The sequence below is a fragment of the Anomalospiza imberbis genome, unplaced genomic scaffold (genome assembly GCF_031753505.1).
Source record: "Anomalospiza imberbis isolate Cuckoo-Finch-1a 21T00152 unplaced genomic scaffold, ASM3175350v1 scaffold_62, whole genome shotgun sequence".
Taxonomy (NCBI): Eukaryota; Metazoa; Chordata; class Aves; order Passeriformes; family Viduidae; genus Anomalospiza; species Anomalospiza imberbis.
In genome coordinates, this window is record NW_027100233.1 from 522,743 (window position 1) to 549,509 (window position 26,767).

General features: G+C 48.6%; 1 pseudogene; it reads right to left on the reverse strand.

Moving 5' to 3' along the window:
- Positions 1-26,767, reverse strand: part of LOC137467420 (zinc finger protein 418-like) — a 95,805-nt pseudogene that overhangs the window by 27,381 nt on the left and 41,657 nt on the right.

A 26,767-nucleotide genomic window follows, 5' to 3' on the forward strand; every position in this document is an offset into this window, starting at 1 on the left:
TCAGAGCTTTGGGGAGATGGCAGCGAGCACAGGAGCATCCTGCTCTGGGCAGCTGCTGAGGGCTGGATGTGCCGTGGCTGGCTGCAGGCTGGGCACATGTCCTGCCCTCCTGCTCTGCTCCCAAAGGCAGCAGGGATGGGCAGCTCTGGGCACAGCTCTGGGCACGGCCAGCATGGCCTGGGCACCGCGGGCGGCTGGGACAAGGGGACAGGAGCCTTCAGCTGACGGGCGCTTTCTGGTTTCTCTCCTTGCAGCCGGGCTCTGCGGGTGCTGAGGCTGCTCTGGGCTCTGCCAGGGCTCTGCTGGAGCTCAGCACCGGGCCGCAATCAGCCAAAGAAGAAATGGGGTGACCTGCAGCACAGACCTGCTGGAGCATTTCAGCAACACAGCTCAAGTGTGCAGAGTGTACACCTCCAAGGACAAACATGACACCACCCAAAAATTAAACTTGTTCAATAACTTCTGAAATGAAATCAATCTGGGATGGCCCCAAATGACATTTTGCAGCTTGCTCAAGCTGTAGCTCAGCCCTTCTCTGAACTGTTCTCTCCCCCACCTGCCTTTTACTTCCCAACTGCTCCCTCTTGTCCCCCAGTGAGTTCCCAGCCCATGGCAGTCTCCATCACACTGTTGCCTTCCTTGGTGCCCCTCACCATGAGGAAGGCCGAGCCCCAGGCTTAGGGACTCATCCTGTCACTGGCTGAGGAGCAGCAATGTCTCAGAGCTCCAGTGGGATTTTAGTGTCATTCAGAGCTGCTCTCCAGCCCTCAGCTGTCCTCACTGCTGAGTTCCCACTCCCTTTTCCTCGTCCTTGCAGGAGGATGAGCTCAGTGAATCCCCTTGAGCCTCCCCACTCTTCCCAGCCCACGCACCCACCTCAGTTATGCTGAAGCTGCAGCTTCTCTGTCTCCTGTGGCACACCAGTCCAGTCCCCTGTGCGGGGAGCCCCAGCCCCAGAGCACAGCACTCAGCAGTGCACTCCGGGCTGGAGCAGCTCCCTGCCAGCCCCAGCCCAGGGACCCCTCCAGCCCCGGGGCTTGGGGCACCGTCAGCACCCGCTGCTCCAGCCACCGCTTCTGCTGGCCCTGACAGCAACACCCAAAGTGGGGCTGATCCCGAGGGAGCAGCAGCAGGGCCTGGATCTGATCCCTGACTCCTGGGCAGGGCTGGACAAATGACCCCCAGCAGCAGCAGCAGCACGTGGAGCTGACTTTCAGCACAGCCCCTGCCACTCTTGCCTCCCGTGTGCAGCGGTGTCACAGCAGCCTGAGGCACCTGGGAGCCCCCAGGGCCAGCAGGGACTTGAGATGGCAGCCCTGGGCTCCTGGAGCTTGTGCAAGGAGCGCAGCTGGGGACTCCCTGTCCATGGGGAGCTTCCAGATGGAAAAGGCTGCTCTGCCCAGGCAGCTCCAAGGGCAGAGAAAGGAGGGTCTCGACCACGGGATCTGTGCCAGTCCCACAGTCCTGGGCAGCAGCCACCGAGCCCTGGGGGAGCAGAGGGCACAGCAAGAGGGACAAAAGCAGGCAAGGTCAGAGACTGGAGAGAGCCAGACCCGGCAGCAGGAACAGCTGCTCCATTGCACTCTTGGAGAAAGCTCTTGGCTGCTTCAAAGCGCTGAAAGGCGTGCAGGGCAGAGAGGAGGCCACACCAAACACTGCTCCTGTTTCCACAGCCTCCCCTCTCCGTGTCCCAGAAGGAATTGGATGGACTGTGCTCTTCTCTCCGAGTGTCTCGTTCAGCACGAGCGGCTGAGCACCAGGAGCTGAAGGAGCTGAAGCCTCAGGCCTCAAGAGCTGGGCCTGAGGAGACTTTGTGAGCAAATGAATGCTGCTAACATGGACCTGGCTGAATGCAGCAGATGGAATCATGGAATCACAGAATCCTTTCTGTTGGAAAAGACCTCTGAGCTCATCCAGTCCAGCCGGTCACCCAGCAGTGTCGAGCCCAGCACTAAACCACGTCCCTGAAGTGCCAAGGCCTGGACAACAGCCCTGAGTGAGGCCCTGAGCCAAAGGTGGCCTCTGGATGAACCTTCCAACCAAAGGTTATCTTTGTATCTGCTCACTAATGAAATATGCATGGTCATTAGCGCTGTGATAGATGTATCCACTCGTTAGTGAAACATGGATTGACCTTTCTGTGTTTAGAAGCCAGACAAGGCCATGAAATCTGACATCTGGCCTTGTCTGGGGCTGAATGGGCAAAGTCGCCTCCCTTGGTTCCTCTTGGGCCCTGGCCAGGCTTTGGGAGGAACCCAGGAGGAGGATGAAACCAGATGTTCCCGCACTAGCAGCGCTGTCAGTTTGTTCATTCAGCGCTGTCAGAGCTGGGCCCTCTCCCAGCGAGGCTGGAGCCTCACCTGTGGCTGGAGGCACCTGCAGGAATTCCCAGTGTCCAGGAGTGGCTCTGCAGCCCTTGGCTGTGACAGCTTCCCCAGCTGCTGTGTGGATCTGGGGCATGGTAAAGCCTGAGGGTAACTGGGGCTGGATCTTTCTTAATCACTGCTGCAATCTCTGGTGCTGATGGCTGGGTGCATTGCTGAGCTGCTCCTTTTGTGATTCTTTGCTGCTTTGAGCTACAGTCAATGACACTGAGTCCTTCATTTGGTGTCTGTGTCTTTGGTGCTGACCCTGCCCACTGGGGAAACAAAACTGGCACAGTCTGGCCAGATCACAACAAAATGTCACTTTTTAAATGTAAATGTGAGGAATCAGTCCCATCAGAAATTCCCAGATGGGAAGCCCTTCCCTGGAGTTCCCTGCCTCTGGAGTGGGCTGAGGTCAGAGCACCCTGTGAGCAGTGGAGCACTCGGTTAATAGAGGCTGAACCCCTGGATGTCTTCAAATGCATCCCAAAATTGCATATGGAAGAAGGAAAAGAACTTGTGGGTTTGGGAAGATGAGGGAGAATTTTCTTAATGGCACATTGGAAACAGCACCAACAGAAGGAAGAATTGGTTTTGGAATGCTCCCACATGGAGGGACAGAGGAAGGTTTAAATCTTGAGCTCAGGTTCATTTGTGCAAGTGAAATATAATATTATTATTATTATTGTCATTAATAACAGTTATATAAAAATATAACATGATTATACATTTTTCAGATAGAATTAAAAATTGATACTGTGAAATAAGGCTGACAATGCTAATATGTCAGCTTTGGCTGCTCAGTGTAACACTAAATACCCTACAGCAAAGGACTGGCCAAGACCCAAATGTCACAATTGAACTTTGTGAATTGTGTATCATGAATAAAGGAGGAAGGGATGATGTGGAAACCCAGGACACCGGGAGTATTTCTCTGTCTGCCCTGTATTAAGTATTTATTCTCTATCTATTGATATGATTGATAACATCTTCCACTTACTACCATACTGTAAAATAAGCAATTAAGGCTCGATCAGGATTTCAGTTTCTTCCCAGAAGTTACAGTGATTTTATTTTTCACAAGCCCACAAGATTTCAGGCGAGCTATGTTCAGTGTCCTAAAGAATTCTTTTCTCCAAGGGCTATCCTTGAGGTCCAGTATTTTTCTGGCTCCCATTAAAAAATACCAGAAGCTTTCTGGTATTACCTTCTTGCTTTCCACAGAGCAGTTACATTGCAGTAGGAAAGCCAGCACCAGCTGTATTCATGCTTTAAAATCTTTAGGAATTAATTGCATTTATGTAAGTGCCAAGAAATTTTATTCTTAAGACTGTATTTTACTACCCTTTCTGCTGGAGCCAATCTTTGCACCCCACATGCACACACACAAGCCAAAACCCAGAAATGAATGCACTCAGCAACACGGCTACAAACCTCATCGGGAAAATCAAGTACATTATAAACATTAATTAATTTCAGCCACATTCCCTCCTCAGTGAAGTGGGTAATTACAATCCACATTTAGCACAAGTGGGAAAACTAAAGGAGAATGATTTGCCCAGGTCAAACAAGGTGTATGGCACAGAACAGAGCGCCCATAACCCTAGCCAGCAGCCATCCTTTTCATCCTATAACCCTCTTAACTAAATTCTTTCAGTCCAGTAGGCAAATTACCAGAGGTCAATATGATGAAAGCAAGGCTACAGTTTCTTCCTCAAACATAACTAATATGTCCATCTCCTCACTTGCCTACTTTAAGTATTCTCATGAATATTCACAGCAGAGTTTTCCCCTCAGAATGCTCTGGAGAAAGAAAAAAAGAGGAACGACCTACTTAAAAAAATCTATATCTAATGACCTACTGCAACTTGGAGCCATGTATTGGCTGTAAGGTGATTAACTGTGTATGCACAGCCTAAAAGGCAAAAACCAAAGTTTGTGGACTGGGTCCAAAGAGAGCAACCAGGTTCTGATGATAAAGAGAGATCTGCCTGCAGTAAGGAGGTTTGAACTGAAAACCTGACAGAAGCTTAAGAGATTCACCTAATTTACATATATATTCGGATTTCTTGCTTTTCAGGGGGGCAGAGGGAGGGACAGGGTACATCATAAATAAGCCCAGTTTCCTTACCACAGCAATAGAAGCACTTTGTTAGCTGATTTCATCAGCAGTATAAACCTGCACCTAATTGTTTCTCTCTGCACCCTGGGCTTAAAGGAAATAAGTTAGCTGATGGGTTAATTCAGGAGAATAACTCCCATAAACACAAAGAACAGTTGGGTTGGAAGGGACTTGAAAGATCACCTGGTTTCATACCATGCTTGCCACCCTGTTCCCTTCACAGTCTCAACTTCCCTTCAGCCCGTCTCAACTCCTTCATGGGTTAAAGTGGAGGGCACTAAAATTTTTTATAGGGCTGGGTGGAATAAAAAAAGCCCACAGTGCTCTCCAGAATCACTAGAAGAAGTCAGAGCCTGCTGTGCTGACTCTGCCACCAAGCTTTTTCCATCAGCCTCAGGAGCCCCACCTCACATCCTTTTATCACTACTTTCCATTTCCTTACCTCAGCAATTGTGTCAGATGAGACCAAGGGATGTGGTGGTCACACTATCTCAGCTCATCAGTCCACCACTAATGCCTTCCTGTGTAAAGACATCCCTTGGTTACATAATATATCCTTGACACCATTTCTGTTTACATTAAATTAAAATTAATCAGCCAGGCACTTGCCACAGCAATCCATGTAACTCAGCTTGGCAGCTTGATATTATCAGTGGCTCAGCAACATTAGCTTTGTAGGGTTAGGATCTCCTGGGGACTCCTTCCACGAGAGGACTGCAGGTGTTGTAGTCATAAAACATTATTCTCCCTCCCAAGCATCTGTATGACAGCCTCTTCCAAGGACAGCAGAGAAAACTGCAAGGGCAGCTCAAACCTGATTTATTAGCCTGGGCATCACAGGTACACAAGTCCTTAAGCTATCAACTCACCCTCCAGCAAGAAATCCCACAGTTCATTAACCCTTTCAGTAGGTGTCCCAGTGCAGGTCTGCCTACTGTCAGACATCAGACTGAGTCACATCAGGGAGACTTTAATCAAGTTGGCCTTTTCCTTACTTATTCTGCCCCCAAGATGTTCAATTCTTCAGACTTTTGATGCAAATTATTCCCAGGTGTTTACTAGCATTTTAGTTCCTAACTACTGTAGGAGCAACCCTGCTTTGCTGTTGTCAGATCAGTTGCCCACGCTGAGCTGCTGGGTATCAGCTGGCAAGGGCAGACCACAACATCTTCTGGTGACCTGCTTATTTACTAGAAATAAATATCTGTAAACATCCCTGAACCCATGCCAGAGGATTCGGATAAACCATTTCAAGACAAAACTAAACAAAAAAGACACCAATGCATGAAAAGAAATTCTTTAGAAACTAAGTTTTCGGTCTCTGCTGCTGCCTTATAGACTGGGATGGTCATTTCAAAGCCTGTTAAGGATAGCATCAGAACAGTCAGGACAAACAGTGACAGTCTTTGCACCCAGACAAGCAGATTGTCCCAGTCAGAGGAAAGGTTGCCTAAAGGTACAGCTTCTGCCAGAAGAGAGAGCAGCTGTTGCACTGGAAACAGAATCAACTTCAGCATTAGATTACAACCAATGTGACAGGGTTTTGTTTTCCCTTTACATTCTCTGTTAGCCAAAGAACATTTCTGTGCTTAGGTTTCATCCCATCTAAAGGCAGGCTATTAACCAGGATGGTTTCCCAGGAAAAGGGCAAAACACACATACAAACAAACAACACTTTTTTTTCAAAAAAAGAACAATTTTTCCTACTACTAGTTTCAGTGCAGTGAATAACCCAAGCCAACCTATACATGAATAATTTTCCTAGAGACAGATATGCTTCACTCTTGACCTGCAATTGCTGACTTGTCTAGACACTTGTACACATGTGTACATGCATGCAAAAACATTTATATAAATCTATACTTGTGTGTGAAAAAAGACTTGTTAAATCAATGCAAACCCCACTGACATTCCTCCTTTCCATGTTCATGGAAAAAAAAATAATTTTCCCATCTGAAACAATTCATTTCCCTGCCAGCACTGCAGTGATAATTTTTTTTGTAGTTTTAAAGATAAAACTTTTTTGTTTTTCTGGTGTGGAGAGATTTAGAACAATTTGTCGAAACCTTCATTAACTTGAGAAACCATGGGAGTTGCCAGACAAAAACTATTCTTGTTAGAAAAAGCCAGGAAAATATGAATACTTTCTTCCAGCTTGGAAGTCTGCTGCTTCATTCTTTAATTAGTCATATTGCAGAAGGTTGGATTACTCATGGAATTACCTAAAAGGTGTCATAAAAAGATTTGCAATTTTACTACTGAAGTTACACATAGGTTCTAAGATTTGAAGAACCTGACATTCATATCCATATATTATGATGCTGAGGAAAACTCGAGACAATACCTGCTACCTTTAAAAGGCTCCTATACCTGAAAAAGGAGGAAAAAATAGTGTTAATTTATGCCAAACCTAGCCAAAGAAGAAGGATGTTGAAAGTGAATTTTCAGTAAGATCTGAAGATGAGAGAAAAGGGCCAAACTCTGTGCTTATGAAGAACAAGCGGTTCACAGTCATTATTAGGCAGCAAAAAAATCCAGGGATTTCACAAAGATCTGATTGAATCACATTCAGTAGAAGTGCAGTGTTTTCACTGCTGCCTTTGCCACTCTGAGTACACAGGTGGCTACAGGGGAACAGGCTGAGGCTGCACTCTGACCTGAGATCTGTTTAAAATCTTCCCCAGTTTTGTTATTGTTCCAACTGGACCCAGCCAGCCTGTTAACTGTGCTACTGAAATAAGGGTTTAGAGAAACAGAATCAAATCAAGCATGGGATATAAATCACTCTGCTTAAAAGCAAGTGCTTTTATTCTCACTGTTAGAGTCCTAGATCAATTCAGCAGATCTTTCAGACCCCCAGCAGGAATGGGCACAGCCACTTCTTGTGTGGTTTCATCGTAACACGCACAGGATTTCAGTAGATCACCCGTAAACCTGAGCTGCCGAGAAAGAACCAAATGTGTCAATGCACAGTGCAGTGCCCAGGAAAGGTCAAAACGAGGGACCAAAGGCAGTGTGGACCATCAGCCCTCATGAACCGTGCTGAGAACACTTTTTTTGCTTCTAGAGTACCTGCACCATGTTGGTCTTTCTTAGCCACAATAAGAAGAGATCAAAGGGATGAACATTAAAGTGCCCCCTTCTTTAGGAGTTCCAGCATTCTCTCAAGTCTTTTCCTACAGCAATTATCAAGACAGCATCCTCTGCTGCCATGTTTTATTATGGCTCTAAATCTGCATTCCAAAACCAAACTGCTAGTACCAACAAGATCTCCGTGTGAGTGGCTGTGGAGGCGTAAGAGTTAAGGAATGGCAACAGAATCACCCGAAAAGAAAAGCTTTCCATTCTGCAGTCCCAACCTACCCACCACTGACTGTACCTGTTGAAAGCAATATAAACCAGTAATCTCAGTACCAGCAGGCCACACTCCTGTAAAATATTAAAATAGCAATGCTGCAAGTACTACAGACTAGAAGAGGATGTGAAACTGCCAGCAAACTGCATTTAAGCTGGAAGAGAAGAGACTTGAGTTTGTCCTTATTACTGTGAGGGAGAAAAAAATAACATATTCAATGTAGCACATCCAAAGCAACTCCATTTTATCATCTCAGGCTTCATCTTTGCAGCCAAAGAAGGATTTCTGCTGATTGATTGAAAGCATTACCTAGAGTTTGTGCTATTCTTTATTTATTTATTTGCAAGGAAGGAGTCTCAGCACTCATTAGGTCTTTATTCCATTGACCCGTCTTATCAAGGCTTTTGAAGTGCTATAAAACAGGCTAATCAGGTGAGCAACATTTATATTCATGGTTAGAGTGGCTACAAATGAATTGATCAGGTCCAAGGAAGCTTTCAATGGACAAGGTTTGAGGTTTTGCAGCCCAATACTCAGAGATGCTGAGGCTCTTCTAAATGTTACTTTAGGGATAATAACTGGGAACCTCCCTGTGTGAAAATGAACTGCTCAGCAAGTTTGGTTTTCCCCAGAGAGGGTGGCAAACTTTGAACAGCATGATTCCAGTATCATGGAACTGGTACATCTCTAACCCACGGATGGGAGGAGCAAATTTGTGTTTACAATAATGACAGGAGAGTCACTACAGCCACTGGGCACACCTGCAAGGACAAGGGTGACCAGCTTCAGACACGTTGTGGTATTTAGAAATATGTCCATAAGAACACAGTGCAACTGCAAGAGCAGGACAGAGCAAAGGCACCGTGCATGTCCAGCTGCCAGCTGGGATGGAACACGTCCACAAAGGCATGGCAGTACTTCACTTGGCGTTTCCTTCCAGTACCCTGCAGTGTAAGGACAGCCAGCAGAATTTTTTAATTTTTATTTACAAAATAACGACATCATTTTTTCATCCAGTGCTGAACCAAGCCATCTTGTGCTGTGCTTCAGGAACTGTTACCTTTCAGATCAGATGTGAAGCCAAGCCAATGCCCTAATCCCAAGAAGCATTAAAGATCACTCCTACTGCATTTTTTCATTAATGTTAATCCTGATGCCCTGGCCATATTCCCACCGAGATAATTGCTATTTACCTCTGCAAATTCCTCCCTTTGTTTCAACAGGGCCTAAGCAGACAAAAAATCATCCCTATGTAACAGCACCAGCATGTTTATTCTGTTCTTCCCCCAGGTTCTCTGCTTGCTGCATTGGGAACATGGTGCACTCCTGTCTCTTTTAGCAGCAGCATTACCCTGTGTCATTTCAGCAGGGGATGGTGCAATGCCACATGCAGAGTGGAAAGAGGGCTTTTGTCAACACTAGACTGAATATCCTCCAGGTGCTAAGAATTTCCTGAGTAAGCTGAAGCAAACACACATTAGTCAATGTTAAGTTAGCATCTCCCCAAGCACAAGAAGGAAAAAAACCCAAGCCTGAGACCAATGTGACTTTTACCAGAGAGAGTACAGAAGACAAATCCTTGGTGAGGAGTGAGTGGCACTTGAGTGTGCAGACACCACACTGCACCATCCAGGACTCTGGCACCCAACCCCAGCTTCAAGGTTCAGGGAGATGGTACACTTGCATCTTCCCTCCTTCAGCCTCATTTTTAATTGCAATTACTTTATGTACAGGAAGGTTGTTATTCACTAAGGCGGAATTCACCTCTTGGAAATTAAGCTAAACTTCAGGAATGAAACCTGGTCATGTGGACATGACCAGGAAATTGGTGAGGCACTCCTAGAGGGAAAAGTCTTTACAGAAACATTTAAGACATTTCCTGGCTCACCCTTTGCAAGTTGCATCACCTCCTAGCAGGAGCTCAGGCACTAGTTTTTACAGTACAGACGTTTTTTCTTCTCTAACTTTTAACACAGAAGAGGTGTTTTAATTTAAAAAGGTATTTGTCCAGAGCAAGTGTAGCAGAGATTAATCTCTCCATTCTTCAGAGCTGGCAGCACAGTCCCTCCAACAAACATGAGAGATGTGGGAACTATTTAAAGGAACGCTCAGCCAGCTGCATGCAGCACACTGCATGAAACAACATTCCTGTCATTAAATACACCCCATGGAACATCCTTTCCTTGACATTACTGTTTAATGGCACAAGGTGATAGCCATCAAGTTACTGTATGAAATCCCAAAATATTCAAAACAGAGGGAAGGGACAAGGGGGTAAACCTATTAACTGTGACCTGTTAATGGGGCGTTGGCTTCTGCTCAGGTTCCAATAATCCATGGGCACAGGGGGTTCACTTTTTACCCCTTTAAGCTGGCACAGGTCAGAGAGACCATGCCCTCCTTCGTGGGTCACCAGGCTGCAGGTGCCAAATACTTTTTATTTTCTGGGCAAGCAGCAGGTCTCGAATCTGCACATGGCATACTCAAGACTGCTCAATGCATAATAAAGTACCTTCTTTTTGCAACCTCATCTCTCCTTTAGGCAAAGCATGGACAATTTTAAGGAGCAATTTTCAGATTTTTTCTCTCACTGCTGAGCTAGCACAGCCAATAGACCATCACTCCCATTTTCCTCCTTCCATCATGGCTTGTCAGTCACAATTAGAACCATTGCTCAGCTCCTGGATTGCTGCCTATGAACAAAGACAACTTTGAAAAACAAAAAAAAGTCAACTTCAAACCATCTGATCTCTTCTTTCATCCTAAGCCAACAGCAAACAACACTAAAACACAACAAATCCAGATGTTCATGCATTCAACAGAAATGATCAGAACATGTCACTGTCCTAATCCAAGCATTAAAAATGCAACAATCAAAATGAGGTATTAACAAGGGACAAAAGGATTTAGAGAGTACCCAGTGGTGTTCCTATCATTACCCAGAAATTATTTTTACAGTTATTGTGCTTTATGAAAGTTTTGTAACAGATCATTAATTTGACACAGAGCAGAAACTTCCCAAAAACAGTCCTAGTTTTTGAGCGGCACTAATCCAGCTGTACAATTTGTCAAAATTTTTTCCAAATTTATGAAAACAAATTCTTTACTATATTCCAGAAGATGAAAAACACCCTGCAGATGGAATGCTGGATATAATTCAGTCAGTAAAGACAGTCATGTTCATCAGAAATCAAAGGTATTAAATGAGGTTCAGCTTTGCACAGGATGTGCAGAAAAACATCACCTGCCTCATGGGAATTGTGTAGCTAACGCTCCACCCAAAAACACTTATAATTTGAACACAACATGACAACTTGCTTTTCATCACTTCCCTCGAGCCTTCTGGCTGATGAGACTCTCCAGGATTTGCAGCAGAGACTGATGGCAATACCTGGCCATGGCTTAAGGTTGGCATTGGAGAGACACGTTGTAGTTTAACTTCTGTTTTAGAAAGAACATCCAAAGCTGGACTAGAGCTACTAGAACCTAACTTCTTAAACCAAAGCCGGACAAAGCTCTACTCGTGGTGCTCACACTGTGTCTGTGTTTCCACAGCAGGGGCATTAATTTCAGCAGTTGGTTCTGGTGGATGTTGGGTAGAAGGTCACAATTCAAGATTCAGCCCGTAGGTTGCTGTTCTCCTTCCCCTTCATCCTCATCAAAATTGGTTCATCCAGGTCTTAGACATGGTCTCCCAGTTCACAGAAAAATTTAGGAAAGAAACTGTCAGGAAAAGATCTCTTCCTATCCCAACAAACTGGTACTAACACCTGAGGGATATAAAACCCATGACCACACATTAGTGATAACCGGCACATCTACAAATTCAAGATTGCAAATATTTACTATCTCGTTTCAAAATAAGGAGAGCACCCAAACAATGCCAAGGGAAAAGGGAAAGAAAACCCTTCCACAAGCTCCCTGAGAGCAATTGGTGTCACAAGGACTAAAATGTTGGGAAAACTTCTGTGTTGATGGGAAAACAACATCAGAGGTCAGAGATGCTCTGTATGCATGTCACTACCTGCAGCACCATTTCACTGCAGCTGACATGTCTAGAGAAAGGATTTCCAGCTGCCGATGTTTACTGAGCTGAAAAAGGTCAAAGAAATAGAAGTGACCTTTTCATGTGGGCCTGCTGGGTAAACATGAGGCATTGCTAGGCTTGAAAATGGATTAAAGGGGGCAGAAGGGGAGAAAAGCTCTTGAAAGAGCCTCCATGGATAACATCCAGCAGTGCTTCCCTGCTCCATCTAGTGAGATCTCAGCAGTCATATGGGCTTCACTTTGTTGCATTTTCAGAGTAGGGGCTTTTGGCCAAGTGTCACATCTGACAGCATATAAAGACTGGAAAGCTCTCCTGCTCAGTCACCTAGGAAGGCAGACCCAAATGAGGCTGCAGGTGCACCCTGTGCTTTACTGCTATCACCACTTGAGAGACACAGAAAAAATTGCATGAAACCTTGATTTCCCCATGGTCCTTCATTTGGGGAAAATGCAGCACTTTGTCTCTTTAGGCCAGGGACAGAAGCTGCCTTAGCTTTGCACAGTCGGGATTTCAGCAGTGGTCTCCTCTCACACCCCAGCTCTTCAGCAGTAAGAGCTAGCCAGGCCCTCGCTCTCACTTCAACACACAGCACCAAATTCTCTCTTCTGTCACTGCTACTAAGACCTCTTTAAAAAGTGTCAATAGAACAGGATTGCAAAGAGCTCTATTTACCAGACACACTGAAGATGCATGATGCAACATCAGCATGCTGCTTCAGCAGCATGCACAGGAAACACTGAGCAACTCCAAAAAGCTCAAATTACATGAAGGCAAGCTTAGTCCAACCCTCAGTATTTAAAAAAAAAAATCTCAGACCAAGTGCTGAAACCATAGTGAAATTTGTAGAAGTACAACTACTCAACTTGCTCTGGTCATATCAGCACGAAGCTGCTCTTGTGAAGTCATGAATAAAAATGGACAGCAGCCAACAATATGAAAGCTTCATAATTCCTTGGTTTTTAATATAGCAAAGTATTGTCTCAAAAAGCATATTTGTCCTAACTGCACCATTCTTCCATATCAAGTTAAAATTCAACATTTTGCTGACTTAAAAGCCTGCTGAGGCAAGTGACTATCACCATGTGAAATGGACATGAAAAGAAACAAGCAGGAAAAGAAATACAGCCTGACCAGTAACACATTTAGAACAGTCCTGCCATTTGAAGAGAACGTGTCATTTCAAAAGACAGAGCAGTATTTCCCTTTGTGTGCATTCTTTTTTTAATTTTACTTTTGTCCTAGAACATTCAAGTGCCTCTTGAATGTATTTTTCAAACAGAAGCAATGATTAATTAATCAAAACTCCGTTGTATAGGGAGAAGAAAACTGGGCTCTTGTGCAACACCCGGCCAGATGCTCCACCTTAAAGGGAATCATAAGGGAGGATGTGTCAGCAAAAGTGCTTAATTATGCAGTAAAAAACAATGGAATTTCAGAGACAGCTTTTAGGGTTTTCGCAGCATCTCTTTTCAGTGCTTCTCTTCACCATATATAAACCATGTGCCCCTTTGCATATCCCATCTAGCAGAGACACTGCAAAGAGTCTTGATCCAATCTCACGGAAACCGGCTCACACGGAACCACGAGCAGCTGGATTCAAAACTGACCAATGTCTCTAAATTATGCTGCTTTAAATGACAAGTGTCCCTGGTGAGAAGCTCAGTACTTCTTAGGTAAGGAAGATGGTCTGTGTACCAAACCAGGAATCAAATCTGGAGTTAAGAAGGCTCTTCTCTGCTTTTGGCTTTGTTGAGCTGTATAAGCCTGCTCAGTTCTTGGTGCTTCTCTTTCCTTTCCCACACTGCATCTTCTTAAAGCTGAGTATTCAGCCTGCAAAGAAAAAAGGAATTTAGAATTGTTTCAAATGCTTTAAATCATCCTAATATATTATCCTAATCCCATCTAGGACGGGTTTGAGCAGGGCTGTTTCAAGAAGGGAACAAATTTCTTTTCAGGTTTGTCATGGGCAGGAGAGGAATCAAAACCTGCAGTCCCTACAAAGAAAATGCAAACTGAGTATTAAGAGAAAAGTTCCTGACAGCAATAGCAATGATGTGTGAGAACAGGTTCCTGAAATTTTCTATTCTCAGTAGCCCAGACCTTCTGAAGCATAGGCTGGATACATTTCTGTCCCAAATAGTTCAAGTTGAGTTGCTCTGGCCACAGGGAAGAAATCAGCAATATAAGCTCTCATGATGTCTTCCAGCTCTACTTTTCTACAATTCCACATTTTTTTAATATCAGAAATTTAAAAGTTTCAAATCAGCATATCTTTTTCAAAGGACTGAGCTCTTCACTGTTTCCATTCATCAAAATATTTGTATTTGTCCTAATTCAACTACACATAAGAAATAGGTTCATCTTTTTTGTTTTTTTAGTGTTTTGCACAACATAACATTTTTGCTTCTGGTTAATACACCAAATCAGAAGCTACAGGAAAACATCAGCCCAAATAACTGATTTTTTTCCCCTGTCATTTAAAGCACAAACTAAGGTTTTAAGAGATTAAAAATAATGTAACAAAAATATGGAATGAAATAACTATTCACTACTCATCAGTCCTGGAGCTCAAAGACCACCAATTTTGTTTCCAACCAGTGTTATTTCTCTTGAGAATCACTATCTGAAGCCCATAAGACAGAAAAAAAAAACCAAACCAAAACAAAAAAAACCCACCCAAAAAACCATAAAACAACACCAAAAAAATACCCCCCAAAAAAACAAAACCAAAACCAAAAAAAGACCAGCTAGATGTACATGGACGGTGCACATGCATACAAAATCTCAAGGCAGAAATTGTGTCGTTTTGAAGATTCATATTTACTCACAATTCTTTATTGTCCCCTCAACTCCGTATTTCTTTCCCTATCCTACTGCATCCTTCTCAAGGTCACACTTTTCCACTTTCACAATCACATGCATTATCAAACTGCAATGTCATGACATGGTAAGAATGCAGACAGCAATGGCAGCAGACTCAAGAAGAGTTATCCACGAGGAAGAGTCCACCACAGCAATTCTTCCTCAGCCACACAGTCAAACTTTCTGATTTAACTACCTAAACAGGCAATATGGGTTTTGCTTTTCCCAAGAAAACATATACCAGTATGCAGAACACAACCACCAAAAATTTAATGCAAAATTAATTACTCAAAAATATGCAATATGAGCAAAGACAAGTGCTTGCTGGATACTTCTCCTAGGTGAGAAGTAACTGGCAGATGCACCTGTCCATCCTGAATTTAAAGAAACCGCTCTGCTTAGGCCCCTTAGAACAATCAGTCTGTAAAAAAGTGAAGCCAATTACTCGTTGTTTGTTCTTTTCCTGAAAGCTGACAATTGCTAGGGGCAAAGCTCCATGATACACAGGTATCTGAACCCACTCTGCTTCAATTAGCCATTATGTCCAAATGGCCTCAGGTGAAACCAAGGGGCCTGAGGAGGCCCCTGGAAGGCAGGTAGCCCTTCTGCACAACTCTTGAGCTAATTAGCCCTTTCAAGAAACAGGAATAATTAGTGTAATTTGAGTCCCTTGCTACAAAGGGCACATTCCCTGCAGGTCCCTCTGCCTGGTGCTGCAGCAGGCAGACCTTGAAAGCTGGACAGCTGTGCTTCTGCCAGAGCTGTGTCTAGAACATATTGATGCTAGCAAATCCTTCTAAAAAAATCATTTCCATGCTTACTTCTACTCCTTCTCCATTTTGTTGTTAAAGATTAATTTTTTTCAGACCTATGTCCCTGGGCTGTGGCTAGTTTCATTTTTAGCACTTACATTCACATGGATGATAAAAAATGGGTTGTTAATGGGTATACTATGGTGCAAAATGGGTTTGTTACATCATCTTTCTTTGATCAGTAATCGTTAATACTAGTTATGACAAAAAATAACCTACAGGTTTCCCTATCACCTGATTTTTTTTCATCTCACTGAATCAGAAATAACTGGGGAGCAGGTGCCAGCAAGACTGGTCCTATCATTGGTTGGGAACACTAATGTATCTTAATCCAGCTGGCCTAAACGCTTCCCAAAACATTGTGCACCATTAGCATCAGAGTCCAGACAACCCTCAAACTAATAAGGACAGTCCCAAGAAGCAGCTTGAGCTGATTTTCTTTGCCCTAGTCAGTATGTACAGCTCTTTTTACATTTGCTCCACCATTCTGTGAGGTGTATGACCAGGAGGTATCTGTCTCACTCCACTTTGTGAGCAGCTCAGGAAGGAAAAAAAAGAACAACTCACACACCTGTTTTCCCTTTTCCAATAGAGCAGAGCAGTTAAAAAGAATCAGCAATTAGCCATTATAAACCCAAGCCTTGCTTTCCACATTTGCACATCAAATGTGGTGCTGAAGATGGTCACAGTAACAAGAAGACAGAGTGGCAGTGCTACAGATGCCCTGAGGAATTCAGTCCATGTTTGGCATCCTTTAAGGCAGATGAAAAAAATGAACTCTTGCTTTTTTCTTCACTGGCAATGGAACAAAGCTATTTAATTTTAGAACAAGAATCATCTCTTGTCTTTCTTCTAAGGACAAGCAAAGGAAGGTTGGAAAGCCACAAATCCACAGGCAAAGCCATGGCTGTGTCACTGCTCATCACCAAGGAGTGGGGACAGGTGACAGGTCTGGAGTTGAATCCACCTCTACCATGCCAGATATATCCCCAGCGTGATGGCACCCTCAGGCTTGCTCCCTTGGCCAACATGATCCTAAAACTGCCAGAACAGGCAGCCAGGGGGGAGCTTTGCTCTGGTTCACCCTTGACTTACTGCACACACATCAGTCAGTGAGGAATGACTTTGCACTCGAGTTCAGATTCCTGTTGAAACTCCTGCTTTGGACACAAACCCATGTAACTGTCTCCAGATGCAAGGGTCACAGCTGTACAGTCATGCTGCCAGATGTCTACCATGGCCAGTTACCAACCACTGACTGATTCTCTTCATTCAAGTGCCAGATCCCTCCTATTACAGCTCCTCTCCCCCTTGATGCCTTGCATCACAGCCAGCAGACTATCCTTCATCCTGAGGATCTAGGGTGCTCTTTGCCAGCTGCATCCAATCTTGCATCTATTCTTCATCTCCATTGCCACTACCAAATTATACTGTGAGATAGCTCTTCATGCAGATGAAGGCTGAATGTTAATTAACAGTGTTAATATCTGCCAATGTGTTTCCTTATCATCTCCACCAAGCTCTTTTACCAAGACATAATCAGCCTGTTTTACTTCTATCCTGGCTCTGATCCTCTGTCTGCATCTCTTGTTACCAGCCAGTGCTTCTACATCAGGTAAGTCCAAAATCCCCAATAGAACAAAACCAACACTCTTTCTCAAAAAGATCATGTTTCTCTCTTTGCATGAAATCTATCCAGCTATTTACATCTAAAAGAGTGAAATGTTCTTTTCCTTCTAGAGTGACTTTTGAGCCAGTCCTGGATCTTAAACCACTATTAAAACCTATTATTTGGATTGTACTGCCCCAATGCACAAACCTCACCTTCTCCCACATTTCCCCCTGCCTGCTCTTTCATTTCTCTAGGCCATGTCCCAAAAACTTAGCTTTCTAACACAATCATATTATTCTTCTCCAACAGCAACTTCCATTTGCTGCCCCATCCCTGTATTTTCCAATCAACATCTCAGCACACAGTTTTCCAGCCTTATCCCCTCCCAGTTTTACTAGGTCTTCTCTCATTCTCCACTTCACATTGCCCCACAAAGAGAAAAGCTTCCTACCTGGTTAGAACACATTTCTACCCCAGTACTGGTTCTTCAGTGGTAGAAAACATTTCAGACCACAGCAGATTTTCTTTCAATTGAGATAGCTCAACATCAGCTTCTCAAAGCTTACCAACAACCAAGGCTCAGCTTCTCTGCTGCAAGAAACTCAGCAGACTACTTCAAGCTTCACAAACTTCTGCAAAAGACCCTCAGCTCTCTACACATCCCTCATATCCCTTCCTGGTCATTAATCACTCCTTCCACCTGAGAGGGCAGGAAATTGCAGACAGATGGGTCCCTATCAAGAGCCTCTTGACACCCTGAGAGCTTCCCTCATCTTCCTTCAAACTGCCTTCTTCTGCTTCTCCCCATACCCTAAAATCAGTGCTCATCTCCTGTGTTTGTGCCCATCTCTATCTTCTTCAACCTTTATTTTTTTTCTTCCTTTCAAAGGTAAATTGTCTAAATCACAAAAAACCTTTACTTGGCTGAATGGAGTGATCGCATAATCAATGGATCTGTAAACCCCGTGTTTCTGCTGCTCCTTATCGCCTGTTCACACCTTTAAAACAGCAGCAAACATCCACCCTACCTCCTCCCTGAGCGGGGCCACTGCAATCCCGTTATCTGACTCCTACGTAAAGCACTCCAGAGCATTCCTTGAGACACCTTCTGCCTCCCAGGTCATGGCTGAAACAGTTCTTTAAACCAGGAATCAAACACTTCTCTTTAAAGCATTTCAGTGCTTGATAGAGAAACATCGTACATCGATTGCAATTAACAGGGAGGAGACATCTCCTTGCTCCACACGAAAACGTTGTCAGCCATTAACACCTTCAGGAGGCTGTGCTCGAGTGGAAATAGTGCACCTTGGGATCTGGGCTATCAATCTGCTCAGCAGGGGAAGGGGTCAGAGTGGTGAAAAAACAGCTATGTGGGCCTTCAAAACAGTTTCTCTTGCAATTCATTCTCCCCTTGAGTTTCTGTTCTAGTTAACAAATGGTGAAGCTGCCACACTTCTGATTTTCCACAGAGCTATCCTCAGTAAAAGCTGTCATGTCAATGTTTCCACGACATAGCCCTGGGGGCGGCGGGAGCGGGCTCGCCCGCTCCGACCCCGGGCTCGTCCTGCGGGGCAGCGGCGTCTCCCGTTCCCGAGCCTGCGCAGCCTGCTGGGCGTGCGGCGGCAGTGGGAGCCGCCGGAGCCGGGGCGCTGGCCGCTGTTCCGTCGGGCCCCGGCCCAGCAGGCGGGCAGCCCGCCCCGCTCCGCCCGGCGGGGGCGGTGCCCGCTGCGCGGCTCCGCGGCACGGCTCCGCCGCTCCTTGGGCCGTGCCGGGCTCCCTCGTGTCGGCCCGCGGTGCCGCGGCTCCGCACACCGCGTCTCTCTCTGCGCCCCATCCCTGCCCCGCGCCGGGGGCGGGGGGCGCCGCGCCGGGTCTGCGTTCCGCGCCGGCGCCTGTGTCCGCCGCGGTGCCCTCTGCCAGCGCTGCGGCGGGCGGCACCGCCGAGCTGCCGGCTGCTTCGGCCCCGCTCCCCCGCCTGCCGCGGGGGCTGAGGCTGCGGCGGGGCGCGGGGCTGTTTACCTTGAGCGCGGCTGCTGACGCGGCCGGCGGGAGACCGGTGGGTTCCCGTGGCCGCGGACCCTCCCCGTCGGCTTTGTGGACCCTCCCCGCCTGCCAGGTGACCGTGCGTCCGAGGCACCGCGGGCGGTTTTGGCAGGAGGTCCTGGGTAAGGCTGAGGAGATGTGCGACTCTGCCTCCTCGCAGCGCCTGCAGGATCGCGGAGGAGGCTCCTCTGGCTCTGCTGCTGCTGCGGGGAACGTGGTGTCAAGTGATGCTGCACTGCCTCGCAGTCAGGCGGCTGCTGCTGTCCCTGTGGAGCCCACGGGACGGGACACGGCAGGTGATGCGACCTTGCCAGGGGGTCCCCAGGCTTTCCCTGTGCTTAGGGGCGTTACTCACAGCACCCATCAGCCTTTATCGTTTAAGATAGTGAAAGAAATCCGTGACACCGTTGCCCAGCATGGTGTCGGGTCTGCTGAAGTTATGCGGACGATCGGAATGCTCCTTGCTGAGATGCTGACACCTTCCGACATCCGTTCTGTGGCACCTGCTCTTTTTGACTCTGTGCAGTTCGAGGTTTTTGAGGCCAAGTGGGCTCGTTTGGCGGCCAGCGCAGTGCAAAGGAATGCTATGCTCGGGCCGCAGGATCCCCTCGTCAGGATGACCTCATGCAACAAGCTCTGTGATGTCACAGCCCAATCTGTGACCTCACAAAACCCACGCTGTGCTGTCACACAGCCCCTCTCTGACATCACAGCTGCTCTGTGCCTCCATGACACAGCCACAGAGGTGCTGCTGTCACAGATTGGGCTATGGCATCACAGAGTCTGTTGTGTGAGGTCATCGAGCAGCTAAGGCGTGATAGAGGGGACTGTGTGACATCACAGAGCAGGCTGTGACATCATGGCACGGCTGTATGACATCATAGAGCAGGCAGTGAGGTCAAAGTGTGTGCTGTGACATCACAGAGTGGCAGTATGACATCACAGGGAGGGTTTTGTGACATCAGAGAGTGGACTGTGACATCACAGAGTCGGGTATGAGGCCATAGAGCAGATTCTGCTGTCATGGAGGGTGGCTCTGTGACATCAGAGTGTGGGTTGTGACATCACCGGGTGGCTGTGTAACTTCATAGAGCAGGCTGTGACATCAAAGAACAAACAGCGACATTGCAGGATGACATGTCAGAGTCTTCTGTGACATCACAGAGCAGCTGTCTGACATCACAGGGTGACATCTCAGAGTTGTCTCTGTGACATCACAGGGGCTGTGTGACATCACAGGGGCTGTGTGAGGTCACTGGGGAGGTGACTCTGCCCCAGCCCCCCCTCCCAGTTCCCCCAGAGAAGTCCAACGCTGCTCGTGCACAGTGGGGTCCCCTGTTCCCCCGGGTCCCCCCGCCCCCGGCGCTGCAGCCTCCCCCAGAGGATGTTCCACGAGATCGACCCCAGAGCCTGACACAGGGCCATGGGGGGCGGGACAGGGGACAGGGACCCCCGGCAGCGTGCTCGTATTCCCCAGGGCCACAGCCTGGCCCACGGCTCCTTCACCCTGTTGCCAACGAGGGCTTGAGAGCGCTGAAAAAATCCCCGGCAAGGGAGCAGCACAAACCAGATTTAATATTGAGCAACAGCACCACAAAGTTCCTTGGCAAGAGTCACTCTGCTCCTGACTGGACACTTCAGGCACACCAAGGAAACAAAGCAACAACAAAACCAAACAGAATCCAGGCAATCAAACCAGAAATGAACCAAGAACTGTCCCTGTGTGAGTGTGAGACACAAGGAAATGAGGGCAAGGATAAAAGGAATACAGGCCCAAGAGCTTACAGAGCTCAAACTTAACAGAACTTGACTTATACCTTAACCTTAACTTCCACCTTCAACTTCACAATTTAGCAAAAGAGCAGCACTTTACAGTATTTAACCTAACTTATAACCTATGACTTTGCAATTTAACTGAGAAATAACATTTAACAATATTCAACCTGACTTATATTTTAAATGTAAAAACTTAGCAAAGAACAACTCTTAGCACAAATTAACTTATATTAGACCTTGTGATTTAACCTTACTGACAGGCCTGACTGGCTCAGCTATCCAAGGCACTCAGACCCCTCCGAGAGCAGCATTTCTGCCACATTTCCCGAGCACAGGCACTCCTGTGTGCACACAGACACAAAGAGTCAGTGCAAGGCACCTGTGAGAAATTCCCCTGAGGGCAGGGAAATGCTCCCTGCCGATGCTTTGGCATCTCCCCAGCGGGGGAAGGGCTGAGCCTGGAGGAGTGGGGGGATCGGCCCAGGCTCCCTCGTTGTTGGGGATCCCCGAGTGCAGCAAACGGGAGAGTTCCCGGCTCGGAGAGGCCCCACTCCGAGAGAGTGGCTGGCCCAGGAGAGCTCCAAGGGGCTCCTTTTGGAGCGCTGTCTGTAGGGCCCCAAGAGAGGGGCTTCAGTGCCAGCAATGTTTCATCCTGGCCGCACTTGGCATCCACAGCTTTCTTTGGCAGGGTGAGAACAGGGCTGTTGTGCCACCGAGGGAACAAAAACACTTCCCGGGGCTGCTCCTAAAGCCGCCAGGAGCTGGTTGGGCAGCAGCAGTGCCTGGAGCAGACAGTGTTTGTGATGAGCTCCAAGGAGCTGAGCCCAGGGGCTGTTGGCCAAGGCCGAGGCCCAGCGAGCATTTCTCAGCTGGCAGGGCGGCCGGAGAAGGTGGAGGCGGGGGAATAATTCACGCCCTCAGTGTGCTCCCAGTCGCTCCCAGTATTTCCATGTCCGTGCCCCAAGTGCTGCTCCCAGCCCTGATCCGTGGGGATGGGAATGTCCCGCTCCCTTGCCGGGGCAGGGTCACACCTGAGCCAGGTGTGCAGGGCAGGCCCTTGCCCTGACCCCCAGCACTGTCCCAGCTGCAGGATCTGCTTCCCACCGGCCTCTTCCTCCTGCGGCCCCGAGCCCAGCTTGGTGCTGAACAAAGGGGCTGGGCCGGGGCCATCCCCCGGCGGGGGCTGCACACCCCCCTGCCCCCTCCCCAAATTCCCTCTGGGGGAGCAGGAGCTGGGGCTGGAGCCCTGTGGGGAGGGACAAGGGGGTGACATGGGGATGGGGGGTGTCACACACGCTCTGGGGGGACACACACGGCCCCGGGGACCCCCCCATATCTTCTGCAGAGCCAGGACGATGAACCCCAACATAGAGCCACTGAGCTCTGGCAGTATCTTGAGGGTGGGGTCTGGTGGCAGCTTTGGGAGTCTGGGGGAGTCACAACCACCCAAAAACGCCCTCCCAGCCCCACAGCCACTCCCAGACTCCTCAAACCACCCCACAGCTCCCAGCTAGGACCCCCCCCCAACTACTCCCTGCAAGATAAATGACCCCAAGAACCACCAAAACCCGTTTCCATCTCCCCCAGGACCCACCCAAATTCTCTGCAAGCCACACAGCCCTGTCAGGGACCCAAATCTCCCTCATAGACCCTGCCAAGCCCCCTCCCAGCACCACAAATGCCCACAGGATTGACAGAAGCCCTTCCCAGTCCCCCCAGGAGCCCCTAAACGCCCACCTCCCATGGCACTGACCAGGAGAGGTTGGTGGACAGGAACATTTACAGCCAGGATCAGCTCGGGCACTTCAGCAGTGATTTGGGCACTTTGGGGGAACATCCCGGATAGGGAGACCCAGGCCAGGCACTGGGACAGACAATTAGAATTCTTGGAGAACAGGCGGGCTCAGGTGGACACCTTTTGCCGGCACACCTATGAGATTGTGGACATTTCCCCTGCCTTTGATAGCTTCAGAACACCCAAATCCTCCCAAATATTCTATTGAACCAACCCCAAATTCACCCCCAAATCCAGGTAGATGGTGCAGCTTTAGATCTCTTTGCTCAATCTCTTTTTTTTCACCCCAGTTTTTGTTGTTTAGACAGGGTGAGGAAAGAAATTACTGAAATGGAAAAGACCTCCAAGATCATGCAGCACTGCTTGATGCCACCAGAAGAAATAACTGGACAGAGCGGTTGAGATTTTTTTGGGGTGTAAAGTCAACAAATCACTTTCTGCCAGTGAATTTCCAGTTTAGATCAGAGTCCTGATGGATGTTCCTGCCCCTGTGTTCATCCAGGTGCCTATGGGGATCCAGGAGGACGTGGAGACCACCTTCCATGTGTCTTCTCAGCAGGGATCACTGGGAATGTGGGTCACCAGGGCTCTGACCAAAGTGGGTCCTCCCATGGGGGATGGAGTTGGAGCAGGGCACGAAGCTCTTCCCACAGCTGAGGCATTTGCAGGATTTCCCTTACCGGTGCCTCCGTTGGTGTTGGGTCAAGGTAGAGCTCCTAAAGAAACTCTTCCCACACTGGGGACACTCGTAGGGCCGCTCCCCAGTGTGGATCATTTGGTGGATGATAAGCTGGGACTTTTGGCTGAAGGTCATCCCACATTCCCCACACTTGTATTGTCTTTCCCCAGTGTGGATCCTCTGGTGACTGATCAAGGGGGACCTCTGGCTGAAGCTCTTCCTACATTCCCCACATTCATAGGGCTGTTCCCCAGTGTGGATCCTCTGGTGGCAGATCAAGTGGGATCTGCAGCTGAAGCTCATCCCCCATTCCCCACACTCGTAGGGCCTCTCCCAGGTGTGCATGCCTTGGTGGGTGACGAGGTGGGAGCTGCAGCTGAAGCCCTTCCCACACTCCCCACACTCCTAGGGCCATTCCCCGGTGTGGATCATCTGGTGCTGGATCAGCTGGGAGCTCTGCCTGAAGCTCTTCCCACACTCCAAGCACTTGTTGGGCTTCTCCCCATGGTGAACCTGCTCATGGCCCACCAGCTCCAAGCTCTGGCTGAAGCTCTGTCCACCTTCCTGGCACAGGATGCCAGGGCTTTTTGGGCTCCCAGGGTCCCTTCTCCCCTCCCTCTCTGCTTTGGGCTGCAGGGGCTCCAAGGAGTCCCCCCTGCCCCTCTCCAGGCTGTTGAGGGTCCCGCCAATGACGGCGCTCCCCCCCTCTCTGGGCTCCCCACTTTGGGCTCCTGGGGGACACAGGGCTCTGCTCCTCCAGGCTGCCTCTGCCGGCAGCTGCCACCGGGCCCCCCCAGTGTCCCCCCAAGGGGCCTTTTCCACTCAGCTTTGCAGTTCTTCATTCTCCAAACATCCCCCCAAAAAACCCAACCCAGGGACCCCCACAGGATATCTGGGCCGAGCTCCCCATCCCTGGTCACCCGTGGGATGAGGGGGTGATGGTGCCAGGGGGGCTGCAAATTCAGGGAGGGCTCTGCCTCGTGGTTCCTTTTCCTTTCCCTGATCCTCCTTTGTCCTTCCTCTTCCTCTTCCTCTTCGTCCCACTCCTCCTCTTCCATCCCTCCTCCTCCTCCCTAATCCCACCTCCTTCTCCTACTTCTATCCCTCCTGGCACTCCTCCTTCATCCCTGCCCTTCCCTCCCTCCTCCTCCTCCCCCAGGAGCAGCGACACCCTCGGTGCCCCGTTCCCACAGCCCTGGCAGCCCACGGCAGGAGCGGGGATCGAGCTGGGACAGGTCGGGATGGGCAGCGCGGGGCTCTCGGCTGCTCCCACCCGCTGGGGGCGGGGGGAACCCGGCCCGGGCAAAAGGAGAGGCAAACTGGGAAAACTGGGGGCTGCACATCCAAACTGGGCCTTGCTGGGGACCCTGCCAGGGGACTGCCAGCCCTTGGGGCTCCTCTCGGGAGATCCGTGAGGGGGGAACGCAGAGAGGGCTGGGGGATCCCAGGAATGGCAGCACTGGGAGTGACTTTTTTGTACTGGGATCGTACCGGGATCATACTGGGAGCAGCTGGGCCCATGCTGGGGCAGACTGCGGTCACACTGAGGGAGACTGGGATCATATTGGGATCATACTGGGATCACACTGGGTCAGAGTAGGAGCCTGCAGCAGGCAATTGAGACCATGCTGGCGCAAATAGGATACACTGGGAGTGACTGGGATCATTCTGAGTTTGACTGGGAGCAACTGTGAGCAACTGGGATCATGCTATGAGCAAGTGGGAGGAACTGGGAGTCACTGGGTGCATGCTGGGGGTGACTGGAAACAACTGGGCTTATACTGGGATCAACTGGGATCATGCTGGAGGTGACAGGGATCATATTGGCAGTGAGTGCAACTACACTGAGGCTGACTGGGAGTGGTGGTGAACAAATGGGATCATGCTGGAAGGAACTGGGAGTGACTGGGAGTATGCTGGAAGGAACTGGGGTACACTGGGAGAGACTGGGAGTGACTGGAACAAAAGTGAGGGTGAAAGGGAGCAACTGGAACCATGTGGGGCACAACTGGTTCATACTGGCAGTGACTGGGAGCACACTGGGCTCATCTCTAGCCCATACTGAGAAGGACTGGACTAATACTGGGAGTGTCTGAGACTGACTGGGAACACACCAGGCACATCATCCCCCATACTGGGTGTGACTGGGAGCACCTGGGAACACACTGGATGAAAGTGGGAGCAACAGGGACTGTGCTTGGTGCAAATTGTATTATAACGGGGAATGACTGGGAGCAACTGGGCTCCTGCTGGGAGCAGCCCCTGGTGGCCCCGGGAGCCCCGCACCCCTTTCCCGGCCATGCCGCCCCTCCAGCCCCAGCACCCCCCATTGCCGGGGTGCCGGCACTGCCAGGGGTCCCCCCCTCTCGGGTTCCCCGCTGGGGCTTCTGGGGCTCTCCTCTCTCTGGGCTCCCGCTCAGGGCAGCCGCCGTTCTCCCGGGGCTCCCTAAAACCGGTGTGCCCCTGCCGCGGCTCTGCCGCCAGCGCCGCCTACCAGGACCCCCCTAAAACACCTCCCGGGCCCCCCCGATGTCTCCCCAAGAGCCAGCTGCGGCTCGGCTTTGGAGCCCTGCCAGCTCCAAACATCCCCCCAGAAAACCCCAAACCCAGGCAGCCCCGGGATATTTGGGTTGAGCTCCCCCTCCCCGGGCACCTGCGGGTATTACCGCGGGCGGTGAGGGAAGACAAGCACGCAACCAATACGATTGATAAGCAAGCTCCAGTTTATTCAAAGATCCAGTCAGTTTATATAGTCTTTTGCAAGCAATATGAGCAACAAGCTCTCCTTGGTCAATTCATAAAGGTTCATTGTTCTATGTTCTTCTACGTGCAGTTTCAGCTGTAGCTAAGTTTTTCATCTGCTAGCTTTTTACTTTGCTAAGTACATCTTGTTTTACATCCTGTTCTTGTACAACTCATATCTCAAGGATATTCTGCCTTTTGCTATATGTACATGCACAGTGTACTGTTCACAGGCCAGTGCTGTTTCCCAGGCCAGTTTCCCAGGCCAGAGCTCCTCCCGGGCACATAGCTCAGGTCTGGGGTCTCAAACAGAGGATTGATGGAATAACTGTTCCATCAATCCATGACCCTGTTCCTGCAACCATTCCTCAACAATTCCCCCGTTTTTCTTTTGTGCAAGCATTGTTTGATTGGTAACTGATGAAGCAATTTGATGCATAACCCTCTGTAAGCAAACGCAAATACATGGCAATAAACATACAAACAATAAAATCACTAAACCGAGCATAATCAAATATTGATTGATAGAAAGAAACCATGGTCCCCGGCCCAATG